Here is a 20727-nt window from a genome sequence, read left to right on the forward strand (position 1 = left end):
ACCTTTGTTCCACGTTCACTGGCTGCACAATTCCCATTGTAGCTCCCAAACTGATTTGGCCCTAGTGGCTCCTGGAACTTCCACGAAGCTAAAACACCTACAAATGACATTAGATGGCTGTGAAACCTGTGCCAATGGCTTCAGAAGGTCGAAGAGACCCAAAATAAAAAAATAAAAATAAAAAAAAAAAATCATCCAAAACTGCCTTTCCTAGCCAAAGTTATGGCCATTTAAAGTTTCTCCAGTGTGCCCCTAGAAAAAATCCAGCTAACTATAGTTGGAGTCCAGATAGGCCCGCCAAATATGGCGGGTCCGCCCAAATTTGGCGCTCCGCCAAAATTTCCGCCAACTTGACTGCAGTTATTAATGCGCATGTGACCAAAAATTCTGGCTCGCAGTTTGCATCGGATTGCGCGCCAGCGGTTTAGGGGGTTGAGCCCACGGTTATGGGCCGAGGGCCACATGAAATGGGGCTGGCCCCTTTAAGGCCCCGCCAAAACAAATTTAAACTTCTTAGTTCATTCCACCCATATATCAACAGTCAACCATATGGTGTAATGGTAAAGCATTGGAGTTTTATTGCACAGGTTGTGTGTTCAAACCCCTTTGCTGCCAAAATTTTAACGCACACCATAAAACTGCGCTGACGTCATGATGCTATCACTTGGGCCATGTGGCAGCTTGTGGGCCTGCCATGTGGCATCCTCTGATTGGCCTGCCCGAAACCAACGCCCATACATATGCTGACGTTACCATGGACACGTGGCAGCCTCCGGACCTGCCATGTGTCAGCCGTTGATTCGCTGCCCAAAAAGAATATTCCCTAGAATATTCCAAGGAATATTCTTTTTTTAATTTTTTTGAAAAATTCAAAAATTAAGGGTTATTGGGCGATTTTGTTTTTGGCATAACTTCCTCATACGGCGACCGTTTTTCGAACCGTTTATGACGCTGGAATCAAGAAGACGAGCTATATCCAATCATTCAGGTTCCAATCAGTTCTGAGCACTTTCATTTTTTACCATTTTACAACACTTGGTCCTGAGCTCCTGATCACACCTCCCAAATGAGAAGGCTTTTGGTCCCCAAAAGCTCACTGAATCTCTAAACTGAACTGTACAGCACTTGAGCAACAGAAATATCCTCTTCCATTCAGCCAAAAGAGCATACTGATGCCAAAATATCTTGTCTTGCCAACTTTCGTCATAGCAACTTTTCGCTGCATAAGCCAAGTACTCGTCGAATCCCGACCAAGTTCTTTCGCCAGACAAATCTGAAATTGCAGGAACCAGCAATGAAACTTTCTGATATATGAGCTGAAATATTCCCCTGAACATGTGGGCTTGCCAGCTGTCACGATGCCCATCCATGGCACCTCCGCTCCAGAAGAAGAGCTGCCTCCCAAATGAGAAGGCTTTTACAAAGATGAAACACTTCATCATTTCTCCTCTTTACAATCTTGGAGATCAAATTAACTTTTTCCAAGTCAATATTACATTACATGCATGGTTAAAAACAAAGTAATCAACCCTTCAAGTTAATCACACATACATGTTAAAAATACAAGGAAATTATCCTGATCCCTGTGCTCATGCATATCATTCTCATGCATGCAGTTTATCCTTCATCTTTCTCTTAAGTACAATCATAAGTACAAGATCCTCAATCACATATACATGTACTTTCAAAGCTGAAATGAATATAAATTTCGCTGCAATAGAGTGAGTCTTATACTCAGCTTTTCCATCCTGCAACTTGCGTTCCCTTAACAAAGAAATGCATTCAATCAGAAGACATGCAACTTTAATTGGATAAGAATTCTAACCATTTCTTACCAATCCATTTCAAAGGCGCTTCCTTTAACTGCACATTGATATCAACATGTGTATCATCCTGACACATATCAATGATGGAAACTTCCTTCCCATTCTTGCCATACTCTTTATCCAATTTCTTCAATTTTTGTGGAAGCATTGTTGGATTCAAAGTCCAACACCTTTCAGCAGTATGTCCATGCTTATGGCAATAAGTGCAACACATGTTCATCTTCTTGACAGCATGATTTGCATTGTTCAATGGAACTTTAGCTTCTTGCCTCCTTTCCTTCAAAAGTTTCCTGTATGTTGCCATTTTTTTCCAACATCTAGAAACACTATGGTTAACCAAACCATAAAAAGAACATGCAATTCTTTTCCAATGCTTATGTGGAAATTTTCCATGCTTTACATGATCAAAGGAAATATGATTGAAATCAGATTTATAACTTTCTCTTTCACCTTCATTACCTTCATGAGGAGGTGAATCAAATGAAGAAGAAGCTCCTTTTGGAACACCATCAATCCCTTCAATCGTTTTAGAGCTTTCACAATTCTCTTGTTCAAGTGCATTCTTATGCACACCTTCTTCCTGCAAAGCATGTTTCAAACTATTGCATTCCTCAAGGATACAACCTTTACAACCTTGAGATAAAGAACCTGAAATGAAACTCCTTCTAGGAACTGTTTCAATTGCCTTCATGGCTGCTTTGGAACTTTCTCCATAAGATTGTCCATAGCCAAGACCCAAATTCTTAGGCCTTACCTCAACACTTATTGGCTCAACTATACCCTGTGCATGTTTGCCCAATCATTTTCCTTCATATCCCATTTTGGACATCAACTTGGACCCTATGCCTCTGGTATATTTCTCAAAAGAACCAACATAAACATTCTTATAAGAATTGGAAGATAAACTAGAATTGTTTACCTCTTCTTCAAGCTGATACTTGGCTAAGGCCTCTTTGGCAACAAGGAGTTGTGTCTCTAACTCATGCATCCTTTCCAAATTCATGTTTGCAATATGAAGTTGACCTTCCATTTTCTGCAATTGGTCAGAAAGCAACTGTTTCTCTTCCCTCATGGAATTCAACTGCTCTTGAAGTCTAGAGCTCTTTCTTTCATCCTCATACATTTCTCTCACCATATTCATCATGATGAAAAATTCTTGCTTCAAGCCTTCATCAAAAAATCTTGTGAAGGAGGACGATTTTGAGAACTCACTTATGGAAGTTGTCATTGTAAAAATGAACAAAAGAGCTTCAGCAAACTCAAACAACAAGTAGTTTGTAGAATAATAAAGCAGTCAATCTTCAACACTGCTTAAGACACCTTTCAAGCTACACAATCAAGCTAGTGATGTCAGTCAAGCAAACCTAGTGCTCTAATACCATCTGATCTGAAAATGGAATGTACTTGTTTAAGGGTGCAAGGTCTCCATTTCCCATAATTGCAAATGTGAGCTATACACTCCAAATGACCTCTAAAAATGTGAAAACTTATTATTTCTTATACAGAGATAGACTGTAGGGGCATTCACCGGACATGTCACCTCTAAAGAGAGGATGAGTTCCAAAGGCTACCTGGCCCTCTACAGGCTCTGCCTAAATAAATAACAAAGTAAACACTTAGAAGTCTTTGACATACACATACTTGAAATTTGATGTCTTGCGGAATAAGACAAATAACTTTCTGCAGCTGAATAGGTGATTATGTGTGTATGCAAGTTATGTATATTTGCTGTTTAATATTTTATATCAGTTTTGTTTAGCATATCATCTTCAGCAAATAAAGACATCAAAATGATAAAGCAGTTCACCCCTTCTGGGCTACATCTGCTGGACCAAGCCTCTCCAACTAGGCTTGTCCTCTTACATTAAAAATGCTACAAAGGCTAATACAAGAATATGGGTGTCTCGAAGGATAGATATGGCTGTAAATACGGAATCAGAAGATAGGAATTAGCTAAACATGCTATTCCCCAAACACTAAACAGAGAAATTGTACCTTATACAGTACTTTCCCCAATTGGCCCTAGTGGCCCTTTAAACTTGCATGGAGAATTTCGAGGTGAAGATGACCTCAATTGGTTCTGAAACCTCTGCCATTAGACTCAGAAGGTCGAAAATAGTAGACATAGGCTTTTGAATCACCAAAAATGGATGAACACAGCCCCCAAACAGCTCAAGTACTGAAATGGCCCTAGTGGCCCTGAAAGCTTCCCTGAAGCTAAAAAGTGAGAAGAGTGCCTCAACAGTCAAAACGAGCTGTAGAAATGGATTCAGAATGTTGAAAACCTTCAGGAATGACCTTCGTTCCACATTCGCTGGCTACACAATTCCCAATGCAGCTCCCAAACTGTTATGGCCCTGGTGGCTCTTGGAACTTCCACGAAGCTAAAACACCTGCAAATGACCTCAGATGGCTGTGACACCTGTGCCAATGGCTTCAGAAGGTCGAAGAGACCCAAAATAAAAAAATAAAAAAATCGTCCAAAACCGCCTTTCCTAGCCAAAGCTATGGCCATTTAAAGTTTCTCCAGTGTGTCCCTAGAAAAACTCCAGCTAACTGTAGTTGGAGTCCAGATAGGCCTGCCAAATATGGCGGGTCTACCCAAATTTGGCACTCCGCCAAAATTTCCGCCAACTTGATTGCAGTTATTAATGCGCATGTGACCAAAAATTCCGACTGGAAGTTTGCATCGAATTGCGTGCCAGTGGTTTAGGGGGTTGAGCCCACGGTTATGGGCCGAGGGTCACATGAAATGGGGCTGGCCCCCTTAAGGCCCCACTAAAACAAATTTAAACTTCTTAATTAGTTCATTCCACCCATATATCAATAGTCAATCATATGGTGTAATGGTAAAGCGTTGGCGTGTTTTGCACAGGTTGTGTGTTCAAACCCCTTTGCTGCCAAAATTTTAACGCACACCATAAAACTGCGCTGACGTCATGATGCTGTCACTTGGGCCATGTGGCAGCCTGCGGGCCTGCCACGTGGCATCCTCTTATTGGCCTGCCCGAAACCAATGCCCATACATATGCTGATGTTACCATGGACATGTGGAAGCCTCCGGGCCTGCCACGTGTTAGCCGTTGATTCGCTGCCCAAAAATAATATTCCCTGAAATATTCCAAGGAATATTCTTTTTTTAAATTTTTTTGAAAAATTCAAAAATTAAGGGTTATTGGGTGATTTTGTTTTTGGCATAACTTCCTCATACGGCGACTGTTTTTCGAACTGTTTGTGGCGCCGGAATCAGGAAGATGAGCTCTATCAGGTTGTTCAGGTTCCAATCAGTTCTGAGCACTTTCATTTTTGACCATTTTACGACACTTGGTTCTGAACTCCTGATCACTACCAACCCATTACCCAAGATGACCCTAATGATACATATGTTTATAATCATAAATACTTGTTTCCCAAGCACCAGTAAGATTACCTTTCCATAAAGATTCAAAGTTTTATTGCTATCACCAAGTACTTCTTTCCTTCACTCTCAACCAGACTCTTGGTTAACATCCAATATACGCACAAGGAGTTGTCCATACTAACAATTACTTCCAAATGTATCTCGTGTAGTAATTAATCGTGACACACTTAATTAATAAATTAATATAAGTAAATTACTCAAAAAAAACTTATTATGATATATAGTTTTTTAATTATTGTATTTAATAAAATAATTACAAATATAAAATATGATAATAGATACACAAAACTAATAATAGTTAGTAAAATAATATAAATGGATTACTCTCAATATAAAACCATATATTTTGATATTTACAAGAAGTTTACATCAATATATCAATCATTACATTATTTATATTTATATTTAATAAAATTTTAATAAGATTAGTGTAGAAATTTAAATATATAATAATAGTAATTAATTAATTATTATTATTATATTTAATAAAATAACTACACTTAAATGATATCATAATAGATATACAAATCTAGTTAATAAAGTAATATAAATAGATTACTCAAAAAAACTTATTTATGATAAATATGTTATTTATAGGAATTGTCTTTTAAATGAAAAGGGAAAAATATTTAATGTCCGAGATTTTCCTTGACTTAAAAAATTAACTAAATTTATCAATACAACAAAACATCAAATTAACTAAATTTATCAATATGAGACAATTACCTATATCGGGAAAAAATTATCCTCCTATTATCGTACTTGTTTCGTGATATCTATCACATACAGCATATACTCCATTCAATTAAAAAAAACATATTACGTTGTATTGAGTATTTGTTTGCCAGTGTCTATCACATATTGCATATATAATTTAAGTTATATATAATTTAAATTATTTAGTTATAAATAATGGTTTATTTGATAAATAATAATAATAATAAATAAATATTATGAAGTATTAAAAATTATTTAAATAATATAAAATATTTCACTTTTTTTTCTCTAGTTAAATACAGTCATTTTCTTCTAGTTGGTAGGATGGTTTGTCTTCCTATTTAACTTAGTGCCTAGATTTGTTTCTTCATCTTGTCCTAAAGATGAACTACATTGGTTGGTTCGAAATACGTCGACCAAAATCTTCAATATGATTTTTTCCAAAAATATTTTATATATTAAAGAATAGTTGAATTAATTGTCATTATTAAGTAATCGTACTATTCTACATTCAAATCTCGAGGATGAGAAGAACAATAGTAAACCAAAATATGCTCAACGTCAATCTCCAAAACAAATATGCCCAAGATGTGCACATTAACAAAGTTGTCGAAGGAAAAATAGTGAAGTAGATGAAGTGAGATGAAGTTGGGATACGATTATATATTTTATAGAGAAGTGAATGCAAGCTGGGACTTCGAACGGTTTAATTAAAGGAGAAAAAGCTTTAATGGAACCATCATATACATATGGAATTTCTCCTGTCAGTGTAAAATTGTTTTTCATGGAGGGCTTCACCCATTTCGTGCAGGTTTCTGTGTTATGATAATGGGAAGATCTTATCTTACCTTGTTTTATGTTGTGTTTTCCTATCAGATTTTCAAACAAACGAACTCCAGTAGCGTACACATTTTGTACTTTCACTGCATACTTGTGATCTCTTCTTATTCCTCTTTTCATGTCCCTAAATACGAGCTTCTCAATCCCCCATTCCCTATACAATACAATCATCATCTCATTCAATTTCAGGCCCAAAAACATTCAATTGGTTATCACCATAACACACTTACTTGGAATAAGTATTGTTGGCCTGTTAGAAATCTAATCCTTGAGATTACTTGAGTTGTTATAATTAGAGTTGAAAAAGACCTGGACACTGAATCAACGGTTTCTTTATGTATTTATATTTACATGGTGTACCCCAGCGGTTTCTTTATGTATTTATATTTACATGGTGTACACCATTCTTTGAGATCAATTCTTAATATACATTGAGCATCATAGCGGAGTTTAATCTGCTCTATCGAATTGTACGAGCCATTAGTTTGTGTGACCTTCTTGAGGGTGTTGCCATTGTTGCCTCACTGTGTGGAGCTTGTAGCCTGCGTGTATGTTGAATTGGTGTTGAAGCGTGGGAAGCATTGGTGTTTGTTTTGCTGACTGGTGCAACTGCAGTGTGGAAGACCGAGAGAGAGGTTGCAAGGCTGGATTGGATCAAAGAAAGAATCTTTCGACTACAAATTTTGTTGACCATTTCAATTGAATATCCATACTTTCCTTCCTTGAATGATTATTAATGTGATGGGCTGGCCGATTATTAATTTTATGAATAAAAGGTCGATTACTATTGAGAATGCATTTTGGATGGCTATTATTTCAAGTTTCTGAGAGTATTTTTCTAGTTATCAGTGTTAAGGTCATGCACAAAATTGTGTTAGTTATCAGTGTTAAGATTAAATTCATATCATACAAAATTGTGTTAGTTATCAGTATTAAGATTAAATTCATGTCATATTCAAAATATCTTGAAGAATTCAGTGATTTCTCAAAATAGTTGTGATAAACTATACATGCTCGTGTTCAAGACGCCAGCTTTGACGATTGCTTCATAGGCGGCAGGTTTTGTAAGGTCTAGTTCTTCCACAACTAATTTGCTCTTTCCATATATTTATAAAATATTCATTGACTTGGTTCCTGTTAGCCTCCTGTTGCAACAGGTGTTCATATTTCATGATTGACATTTCACATGCCAAATATGTCATACTTTGCATGCTGCAATGTTCCATATTTCCAGAAGAGACCAAAGAAGAAGCCATGAAATGTGCTAGTCCAAATGCCACTGCTGAATTCCAATTTTGATGACTTAACCATTTTTAAAAGAATGTTCTATAAAAGGGAGGGCCAAACAACTTAACCTCGGTCTCCCTAGGTTTCAATTTCCTGTTTTAAAATATAGAGAATGATATATGTCCAAACACCTTAATCTTGGCAGATTTGTAGATAGGTAGAGAATCAAAGGAGCCCAACTGCCTAATCTGGGTCCTTGGCAGAAATAAGTGTAGGCTTGGATAGGAGAACACAAAAAAGAAAAAATTGTAAAGCTAGGTTTCCAAGTCTAAGTGCACCCAATCCAAAAAGAAGAAAAAATGCTAGGAAAGTAGGCTGGGTAGGTAGTTTTTGAGGTTGCAGAATGTTCACGCATGATCAATTTTGTATTTCTAAAGTGTTATATCTTTTCAAATCATAGTCAAGGTGCAGTTTTTCATCTGGAGGAACTCAAGCTGGACATAGCTAACTCCCCCTTCCTCTTCTTCCCCAAATCACTTACTAACTCCCCTAAAGAGGTCAAGATCTGCTTGATTCCTCTTAGTTTCATCATTTTCCATATCAGTTGCCTTGGTGAAGATCTGCTCCACTCAAGGATTGTCCATTTTTTCTCTGTAAGTCACATTCCCCAAAAAAATAGCCAAAAGTCCCATACCTTAGCACTTTCTCATCATCTTCATATTACCTACTGACCCTATTATGTAAATCCCTATCTACTTTCCCCTTCCCCTACTAAATCTATGCTAAACAACTCCCCTATATACATATCCCACCCTATAGCACTATAGCTATGTATTTATCAGTTCTGGGACATAATAGTCCACCTGGGACTATCATGAACCCATCCATGTCCTAACAGGAGTTAGTGTGACACATGGTCATGCTAACAACCTTTTCTCCTAACCCTAAACCTACAAAACCCACTTCTTCGCCCTTATCCTAAAGTTTTGTTCATATACATCCAACCCCCGCTCGTTTAACACCCCCAAAACCCACAAAACCAAAGTTTTTACCCTCCCCGCCGCGCTATATCAAAATCCGAATATTCGCGCACCCATCCATTATTCCCCCGCCGATTCACCTGTTCTGTCCACCGTCGGATCAGGCCCTCCCCATCCGACGGCTCTCGGTGATTTCAGAGGTGCCTCGCTGCTCGGTCGTTAGCTTCCGATGGCGAGGCGGTTTCTCTGCCGTACCAAAGACACCTGTCCGCCTTCTATTGCATCGGAAGGGCTCTGACGGATACCACTCCCGTACCAAAAGCGGTCCGATGAAACCGCTTTCCGCCTTCTGTACGCGCGCCCCATGTCGCCTGTCCTGTTCTACGTATCTGCCTAGTCACCCACGCCACGTTATCTGCACACGTCGGCCCCCTGCCGAGTCATCCTGCCACGTCATCCACCGTACATGCTGACGTCACCCTACTGACGTCATCCTGCCACGTCATCCGCCGTACCATGGTCCCACCCACTGACGTCATGCTGACATCATCATCAATTTTTGGAGCGAGAGGCGAAAATCGTGCTTAGGAAGCCTGGATTCAAATTCTGAGGCAGTTTTCCATGCTACGGGAAAAGGGCCGAAAAGGAAACCCCTCATTGCGCGGCCCCCAGCAAGCCCAAAAGGTGCTGAATGACCCATTTTTCTTCGCGAGGCATGCAGAAAGGATCAAAAGACAGTTCTAAAGGAAACAGAGGGCCGAACAGCGGCCATTAAATTTTGATTTGACCCACAGTGAAGGAGAGAACTGGCCCGATTCATTTGTCAAAGAGTATCAGAGGAAAGATGAAGTGGCAAAGAGTATCAGTTAAATTTTTTAATAGAAATCTTCAGTTCCCAAAGCAGGTCAGCATTGAATGGCCTCCAGCAAAGTCAAATCAGATGGTGCAAGCCCATCCCAGCTCTCAAATCACAGTTAAAGCACTTAAAGCCACCGAACTACAATGGAGCAGAAGTCCATGCACAGTTATTGCAGAGGCACTGCACCAAGCCAGCGAGGACAACACATTTAATTCAGTTTTGATACGGTTGCCCTCAGCACAGCCCATAGATATTTTCTTGCATTTATTCCTGATAGGTTTAGGTTAAAGTAATCTTTTACTTTCAGACATGTTTAGGTCACAGCTGTAATAAACAATTTTGGAGAATTTTTCCTATATATACCACCCTCTGCATTGTTTCAAGGGTTGGTCGATTGATAACTTTTCATTAGAGACTCGCACTGTATGTCTGATACTTTTTATTTAATCAAAGATTGCTGAAGAGATTGGAGGAATGACTGTCTGATGTGTTGTTAATGGTCTTTGGAGACTGAATGATGGAATTCTTGTGCTGCAACATGAATCAATAAGTGCCTCTTACCTCTGTTTTCATTTTTCACCCTCTAAATAATAGAAAGAATGATTAGCTTAGAATTTGTTTAACTGCACTCTAGGCTCAATTTCTGTTGTTTCTTTATATTTTCATCTGAAATGAATTGGACATGAATATGAATTCCCCTTGGCTCATATTTACCCTAATTCACATGTGTTTGACAGTTATCTAGGGATTCTTTACTACCCTTAGATAGAGCTCATCCACCCTTCTCTGTTACGCTGACTGGGAGATTCTTAATTTCCTCTCCTCCCTTAGCATTCTTTCCATCCTTTAAACTTGAAAAATTGTTCCATGTGCAGCTACCTTGCTCCTTATTCCTCCTGTGACCAAGAAAACGCACCAGAAGTCTTACTCCTTGACTCCATGCCCAATGGTTTGAAACTTACCAGAATATGCATTGCCTCTTTACCTGAAAACATTAATCTTCTCACCAAAAACACAAACAAAACCCCCGAACTCAATAGCTAGCCTAAAATCATCATCAACAAAGCTAAATCAAAAAGAGAGAGCCCTCTCTGACTGCAGGTGGGCTAGAACCTGCAGTCCAAAGTTGGTTTGTGGTTACCTCGGCTGTATCCCTTTACTCCAACCTGAGGGACAACCTAAGTGATAACATAATGGCGACTCCGCTGGGGATCATCCTCAGTTAAATTCACGAAACAGGTTGGAAGAATCCACTGAGAAATCAATTTTCTAATTGCTGTATATTCCTTGAAACTACAGATGAAGCCTGAATGTCAGCCAGGTAGCCTTTGAAACTGTCTTTGCTTTGCAGTGGCAGAAGTAAATAAAAGCTGCTTCAGTCAATCTTCATGCTAGTTTTAAACTATACATAGCAGTTCCAAAATTTGATCAGTTCCTTGCTAATTCTAAAAACATTCCCAGAAAAATACCAAAACAGTTTGGAAGCTGGCTCCCAAAAAGAATCCACGATATACAAGGTCAAATCCCGACCCAAATCCCCCAGCTACTTTTGAAAATCTGAACTTAATCCCAAAGATCCTTAGGAAGCAAGAGCAAAGAGAAGATTTTGCTGATTTGAGTCCAGAAGTAGCTCTCCCGAGTTGTGTTCCAACTCCTGTTAAGGTTTTCTTTCGTTCAACCCCTACTTCCCCTTGTTCATCATCCACATCTCAAAGCACCCCATCCACACCTCCATTCGCTGCACATACTACAACTACCACTACTGTTGTTCCAGTTACTCCTGTTATCCCTGTTATCCCTGTTGTTCCATTTATCCCTGCCAATATGGCTAATAGATATGCACCCCTGCAACTGCCTGCTAATCCTGGGGCTTTACCTCAGGAGTACCAATCTAAAATTACCTATTTTGACAGTACCGGTCCTTTCACAGCCCTTCAGCATACCAAAAAGATGCAAGACTATTTTGAAAACTATGAGATAGACGATGATAGCGTGAGAATGAGAATTTTTGTTCAAAGTTTAACCAGTGATGTAAGAACTTGGTTTAGATCACTTGCTGCAAATTCCATAACTACTACGGATGAGCTTTACCAATCCTTTACCAACAGATGGGAGAAAAAGAAAGGCCCCTTGCACATACTAGCAAAATATGATACAATTAAAAGAGGTCCCCAGGAGACTATTTTGGAGTACTGTGCAAGATTCAATAATGTCTATAAGGCAATACCACAGAACTTAAGACCACCACCTGACCTTGCCTTGTATAAGTTCCCTGATGGATTCGACCTGGATATGGCATACCAGTTAAAAGAAAGAGCTCCTCATACCCTTGCAGACACGCAAAATGTTGCTGTTAGCGTAGAGGCCAACCTAATTGCCAAAAGAAACAGAGCTATAACGGAAAGAAGAACCACCCTTAAGGAAGAACCCTCAGCCTTAGAACAAAAGCTTGAGAGGAGATCATCATGGGAAGGACAACAGTCCAATACCATAAGAAACCCAAATTTTAGGAAAACGCAGAACACAAATGCTGGCAGGTCTAGCCCAGACCATGACATAAGACCCCCTTTTCAAGATAATTATGTTGAAGGATCTACATCCAATGAGCAAACAGAAGACACTCACATGAATATGATGGATCTAAAGGGTGAGCATCAAACTTTTCTGAGCCAAGAAGACCAAGATGAGCCTAACTTTAGTCAATTTCATATTAAGTCTGGTGAGTATTTTGATTTTAAACAAGGTTATGATACTGCTGTGTATGAGGTCCACAAACAATATAAGCTGAGAACTAGGACCATTGATATTTCTGAACCTAGCAAAACAAAGGATGGCAAACAACCCAACAAGATTAAGAGCAAGGTTGTCATAACAGAACCAGCTGATACAACTGTCCCAAACCCGCATCAGGTGACTGTAGAAGACATAACAGAAGCGCGGCCTTCTGTAGATCATCTTTTACCACTTTCTTCCTCTGAGCAAAACTCAAACAGCGTTCCAAAAATCCCTCCTGAAGTTGAAAAACCGCAAGCAATCAATTCCCATAATGCTAATAAACAAGAGCAAGTAGCAAATAATTCAAATGAAACAGAAAAAATTGCCATTACCAACACCAAGACTCCATTGGAAAAGCCATTTAATTTAGAGACAGAAATAGCCAAGTTGAAGATATCCATCCCCCTCTCAGAACTTGCCAAGCACGATGCATATAGGCAACAAATTCAAAGATCACTTCAAATACCAGATAATAAGGACGATGTAAATGTTTTGGATGATACTCCTGAACTGTTGTTTGGCCCAAAAGTTAATGGAAAATCAACATACGGACCTATTCCACCCTTTTATGTCAGTTTGCATATACATGACAAACTTTTGCACAACGCTATGTTTGATTCAGGAGCTTCACACAATCTGATGCCCAAAGCAGTTATGGAAAAGCTGAAACTTGATACTACAAGACCCTACAAAGATTTATACTCATTTGACTCAAGTCAAGTCAAGTGTTTAGGCCTCATTAAAGACTTGTGTGTCTCCCTAGTCCAATATCCCAACAAGACCATCCTCATGGATGTGGTGGTGGCTGACATCCCACCAAAATATGGTATGCTCCTGTCAAGATCATGGGGAGCAAAGCTCCAAGGATCCCTTCAACTAGACCTCTCCTATGCTACTATTTTAGTCTTTGGGCAACCAAAGAGATTGTATAGAGAAACACTCATGAAATATGTGGTAAGTAGTGAGAGCAAGCCTGAAAATTTTCCCATTTACTCAATCCATTCTGATATGGATTCCTTTATTCTGTTTAATGATGATACAAATTCTCCAACTGATGATGAGCCTTTGGCTCTAGAACAACAAGCACACATCAATGAAGAATTGGTTACACATACCCATGAGACTGTCACAACAGTCAATACAACTAGCATGCTAGAAGAACCTCCCCAAACAGAAATTTCAGATCTGCCCACTACAGGAATGACTGAAACTCTGGGTACTAAACACAAGCAAGAAATCACATGGTATTTAGAGTTTGATGGCTCGGTCAACAAATTAGGAGCAGGGGAAGGTGTATGGATTCACAACACATAACAAGCATGCGGAAGGTCATGCCTACAGACTGAATTTCAAATGCACAAACAACATGGCAGAGTATGAGGCTCTGCTTTTAGGCCTTAAACTGCTCAAAGCTTTAGGAGCTGCAAGAGTGTCTATTTTAGGGGAATCTGACTTAATCATACAGCAGATGAAAGGTAATTTCGTAACTAATTACAATAGAATGAGGGCCTATAGGACTGCTGCCACTAATATACTCAATGCATTTACTGAATCCAGCTTGGCCAAGATTTCAAGAGAGCATAACATCCATGCACACAGCCTAGCCACCTTTGCTAGTACATGTAAGCTTCCTTTTGAGCCAAGCCATCACTTTACTGCTGAAATAAAACATAGGCTGGATGTCTCAAATAACGTTAAAGATTGGCAAGTTTTTGTAAATGACGCCCAGATCAACAATTTCCTCACCCTTGAGCAGGAGTTTTCGAATATCAACATTAACATGGATGTTATGAATGACCCCCAACAGCAAACAAATGAAAACCAACAGGCTCTAACATCTGCAACAGCCAAACAAATCCTAAACCCGACCGTTTTTGACAAAACAAACATAGAACAGCTGAAACAAATGCATTTGGAAGAAATTGCCAAAACAGAGGCAGGTATCATTGACCTAAAGGATAATTTTCTGCCTGTTGGCCTAACCCCATTTGAAGACATGTTTTACGCCAATGATGTTCCCAGAAAGCCAAAATTACAACCATTGAACACTGCTATAGAAGAACACAACATTGGGATAGCAGAGAATCCCAAAATGATGAAATTGTCCAAAAATTTACCACCTGATCAAAATCCCAAGTACATTGATTTATTTAAAGAGTTCCAAGATGTATTTGCTTGGAGTTATGAGGACTTGAAGTCCTATGATACTTCAATAATTCAACACACCATTCCCTTAAAACCAAACCAGAAACCTTTCAAACAGAAACTTAGAAGAATTAACCCTATGCTTCTTCCCATGATTTAGAAGGAAGTGAAGAGGATGTTTGAAGCAGGCATAATAGCACCCATCAAATTTTCTGAATGGGTATCCAACCTCGTTCCTACAAGAAAAAATACAAGTGAAATTAGACTTTGTGTAGATCTGAGAAATTTAAACCAAGTCTCCCTAAAAGACCACTATCCTTTGCCCAAGATGGATCACATCCTACAAAGAGTAGTGGGGTCATCTAGAATCTCTTTTCTAGATGGATTTTCAGGTTTCAATCAAATACTTGTTCACCCGGATGACCAAGACAAGACAGCCTTTACCACACTGTGGGGAACATTTAAGTATGTTAAGATGCCATTCGGACTTAAAAACGTTGGTGCTACCTTTCAAAGAGCAATGGATATTGCTTTTGCCAAAGAAATACATGACTTCCTAGTTGTCTATCTTGATGACCTTACCCCATTTTCCAAATCTGATCAGGAACACCTCAAGCATCTTAGGCAAATATTCATGACATGTAGGAAATATGGCATTTCCTTGAATCCCAAGAAGTCCCTGTTTGGCCTTGAAGAAGGCAAACTACTCGGCCACATCATATCAAAAGATGGGATTAGAATAGATCCTGAAAGAATCCAAGCCATCCTCCAAATCCCATATCCTAGAAACATAAAAGAGCTGCAAGCATTCCTTGGAAAAATCAATTTCCTAAGGAGATTCATTCCAAATCTAGCTGAGCTGATAAGACTGTTGAGAAACATGCTAAAGAAAGATGCCAAGGTAAAGTGGTCTCTTGAAACCAAACAAGCATTTGAGAGTATCAAAACGGCCTTAACCCAAACCCCTGTCCTCACCAGCCCACAATTTGACAAAGATTTTATCATTTTTTCCTTTGCATCTGATCATACAATAGCTGCGGTCCTTTTACAAAAAAATGAACAGGGAGCTGAAAAGCCAATTGCATTTTTCAGCCGAGCCTTAAGAGATGCCCCTTTGAAGTATCCAATCATGGAAAAGGAGGCTTATGCACTCGTTAAGGCCATCAAGGATTTTAGAGTGTACATTTTATATTCACATGTGATTGCCTATGTCCCACACGCTGCTGTAAAAGACATATTGACCCAAGAGGGATTAGAAGGCAAAAGAGGCAAGTGGATAGCAAACATCCTTGAGTATGACATAGAAATAAAACCAACCAAGCTGATAAAGGGACAAGATTTAGCCAAACTGATGTCCGAAACAAACTTTCAAGCCTTAGATATTAACCAACTGGACAATGAACAGGAGCTGGTGACTCCACAGATCAGTGAGACCTTTTTGCAATCTTCGTGGTATTCTGATATATGTTTTGTACTGTTAAACCTGTTTGCTCCCCCAGGATTGTCCAGAACCAAGAAAAGATTTTTGAAAATGAAGGCTTTAAAATTTTGCGTCATAGATGGTGCATTAATTTGGACAAATCATGAAGGTATATTGCTTAATTGTTTAACCATGAATGAAACTAACAATGTCATGAAATAATTCCATGCAGGTGACTGTGGAGGACATCTATATTGGAAGTCCACTGCTGATAAAATTTTAAGAGCTGGTTTTTACTGGCCCTCTGTATTTGCATATGTAAAGAAATTTGCCATGTCATGTCACAAATTCCAAATCTTTGAGGGCAAGAGAAAGTTGTTACCTTTGCCCCTGAAGCCCATCTCAACCGAAAAACCTTTTCAACAATGGGGTCTTGACTTCATTGGAGAAATCCATCCCTCTTCCTCAGGCCAGCACAAATGGATCCTAACAGCCACCGACTATTTCACTAAGTGGGTTGAAGCCATCCCCTGCAGGCAAGCCAATGACACCATCATTATCCAATTCCTTGAGTGCAATATCCTTTCTAGATTTGGCTGCCCTGAGAAAATCATCACTGACAATGCCGCTGCCTTCAAATCCAAAAAGATGATCAATTTTTGCCACCAATTTCATATTACCTTGGGCCACTCTACAGCCTATTACCCTCAAGGTAATGGCTTGGCCGAATCCTCCAACAAGAGCCTCATCAACATCATAAAGAAAGTGCTGGAAGAAAACAAGAAGAACTGGCACAAAAAGCTGGTAAATGCCCTATGGGCAGACAGACTTTCAACTAAGAGGTCCATTGGGATGAGCCCTTATGAGCTAGTATATGGCATGGAGGCTAGATTTCCTTCATCCTTGGGCATCCCTATTATCAAGTTGTTACAGGAGATTCAGGCTGAACCAAATGACATTCAAAGAAGAATTAATCATACCATTCATCTTCAGCCAACCAGAGAGCAAGTTTATGACAGAGCTCAAATTTTGCAAGAAAAGCTCAAAAAGATGTTTGACAAGAGAGTTAAGGCTGAGGATTTCAACATTGGTGACAAAATTCTAAAGTGGGACTCAAGAAGAGAATACAAGGGCAAACATGCCAAGTTTGATTTTTTATGGAAAGGGCCATTCGTTATTTCTGTTGTTCAGGGAAATAACACTTATTTTCTCAAATCTGTAGAGGATAGTTCTGCTGAAGAAGGCCCTGTCAATGGCCGTATGCTGAAACATTACCATGATCCCTTTTAAGGGATACAGTGCAACTTTGTATATATTTTTTGTACAATAATATTTGTATATATCAACGTCTTGTTTTATTTTTCTGAATGTTAGAGGAGCAGCAATAAATTTTATGAAGACACAGCCAATACAAGTGTTCCAGTTATAAAGGCTCTGTCTCTGTACTAATTTCAGCAAAATAGCCAGAGTAGCACCGTCACATCTCGAGAAATTGATGGTAAAAAGGGAAGCTGTTTGCAATCTTCAGTCAAAAATATCAAAACAGAGGAGTGTTTTAGTTCATATCAGCACACTTGGTCAAAGCAAAAGTAAAGCAAACACATCAGTTTTGATCCATGTTTTGAGAATGTTTCAAAGATACAAAGCTCAAGCAACATTCTACATAATAGCAAGCACGCAAAAGAAAGCAGGCAGTGCTATGCATTTCACAATATTTCAATTGAGGAGAAGGTTGTTCATATTACAAAGTTTCAATTATCTAACAACCAGCACAAAGAAGTTCCTTCAATCCACAGCAACCACAGAAGATCAAGGCAGTCTGACCTGCTGTTCTTGGCTTTTCACAAGGAAAAGCCATCCCCAAGTGGAGCCACTGTTAGCCTCCTGTTGCAACAGGTGTTCATATTTCATGATTGACATTTTACATGCCAAATATGTCATACTTTGCATGCTGCAATGTTCCATATTTCCAGAAGAGACCAAAGAAGAAGCCATGAAATGTGCTAGTCCAAATGCCACTGCTGAATTCCAATTTTGATGACTTAACCATTTTTAAAAGAATGTTCTATAAAAGGGAGGGCCAAACAGCTTAACCTTGGTCTCCCTAGGTTTCAATTTCTGTTTTAAAATATAGAGAATGATATCTGTCCAAACAGCTTAATCTTGGCAGATTTGTAGATAGGTAGAGAATCAAAGGAGCCCAACTGCCTAATCTAGGTCCTTGGCAGAAATAAGTGTAGGCTTGGATAGGAGAACACAAAAAAGAAAAAATTGTAAAGTTGGGTCTGCAAGTCTAAGTGCACCCAATCCAAAAAGAAGAAAAAATGCTAGGAAAGTAGGCTGGGTAGGTAGTTTTTGAGGTTGCAGAATGTTCATGCATGATCAATTTTGTATTTCTAAAGTGTTATATCTTTTCAGATCATAGTCATGATGCAGTTTTTCATCTGGAGGAACTCAAGCTGGACATAACTAACTCCCCCTTCCTCTTTTTCCCCAAATCACTTACTAACTCCCCTAAAGAGGTCAAGATCTGCTTGATTCCTCTTAGTTTCATCATTTTCCATATCAGTTGCCTTGGTGAAGATCTGCTCCACTCAAGGATTGTCCATTTTTCCTCTATAAGTCACTTTCCCCAAAAAAATAGCCAAAAGTCCCATACCTTAGCGCTTTCTCATCATCTTCATATTAACTACTGACCCTATTATGTAAATCCCTATCTGTTTTCCCCTTCCCCTACTAAATCTATGCTAAACAACTCCCCTATATACATATCCCACCCTATAGCACTATAGCTATGTATTTATCAGTTCTGGGACATAATAGTCCACCTGGGACTATCATGAACCCATCTGTGTCCTAACAGGAGTTAGTGTGACACCTGGTCATGCTAACAACCTTTTCCCCTAACCCTAAACCTACAAAACCCACTTCTTCGCCCTTATCCTAAAGTTTTGTTCATATACATTCAACCCCCGCTCGTTTAACACCCCCAAAACCCACAAAACCAAAGTTTTTACCCTCCCCGCCACGCTATATCAAAATCTGAATATTCGCGCACCCATCCATTATTCCCCCGCCGATTCACCTGTTCCGTCCACCGTTGGATCAGGCCCTCCCCATTCGACGGCTCTCGGTGATTTTGGAGGCACCCCGCTGCTCGGCCGTTAGCTTCCAATGGCGAGGCGGTTTCTCCGCCGTACCAAAGACACATGTCCGCCTTCTATTGCATCGGAAGGGCTCTGACGGATACCACTCCTGTACCAAAAGCGGTCTGATGAAACCGCTTTCCGCCTTCTGTACGCGCGCCCCATGTCACCTGTTCTGTTCTACGTATCTGCCTAGTCACCCACGCCACGTTATCTGCACACGTCGGCCCCCTGTCGAGTCATCCTGCCATGTCATCCACCGTACATGTTGACGTCACCATTACTGACGTCATCCTGCCACGTCATCCGCTATACCATGGTCCCACCCGCTGACGTCATCATCAATTTTTGGAGCGAGAGGCGAAAATCATGCTTAGGAAGCCCGGATTCAAATTCCGAGGCAGTTTTCCAAGCTACGGGAAAAGGGCCAAAATGGAAACCCCTCATTGCGCGGCCCCCAGCAAGCCCAAAAGGCGCCGAATGACCCATTTTTCTTCGCGAGGCATGCGGAAAGGATCAAAAGACAGTTCTAAAGGAAACAGAGGGCTGACCAGCGGCCATTAAATTTTGATTTGACACACAGTGAAGGAGAGAACCGGCCCGATTCATTTGTCAAAGAGTATCAAAGGAAAGATGAAGCGGCAAAGAGTATCAGTTAAATTTTTTAATAGAAATCTTCAGTTCCCAAAGCAGATCAGCATTGAATGGCCTCCAACAAAGTCAAATCAGATGGTGCAAGCCCATCCCAGCTCTCAAATCACAGTTAAAGCACTTAAAGCCACCGAACTGCAATGGAGCAGAAGTCCATGCATAGTTATTGCATAGGCACTGCACCAAGCCAGCGAGGACAACGCATTTAATTCAGTTTTGATACGGTTGCCCTCAGCGCAGCCCATAGATATTTTCTTGCATTTATTCTTGATAGGTTTAGGTTAAAGTAATCTTTTACTTTCAAACTTGTTTAGGTCACAGCTGTAATAAACAATTTTGGAGAATTTTTCCTATATATACCACCCTATGCGTTGTTTCAAGGGTTGGTCGATTGATAACTTTTCATTAGAGACTCGCGTTGTATGTCTGATACTTTTTCTTTAATCAAAGATTGCTTAAGAGATTGGAGGAATGACTGTCTGATGTGTTGTTAATGGTCTCTGGAGACTGAATGATGGAATTCTTGTGCTGCAACATGAATCAATAAGTGCCTCTTACCTCTGTTTTCATTTTTCACCCTCTAAATAACAGAAAGAATGATTAGCTTAGAATTTGTTTAACTGCACTCTAGGCTCAATTTCTGTTGTTTCTTTATATTTTCATCTGAAATGAATTGGACATGAATATGAATTCCCCTTGGCTCATATTTACCCTAATTCA

Source organism: Pinus tabuliformis, chromosome 8, assembly GCF_031772625.1.
Source record: "Pinus tabuliformis cultivar Carrire ecotype Pingquan chromosome 8, CPIR1, whole genome shotgun sequence".
NCBI classification, from domain to species: Eukaryota; Viridiplantae; Streptophyta; class Pinopsida; order Pinales; family Pinaceae; genus Pinus; species Pinus tabuliformis.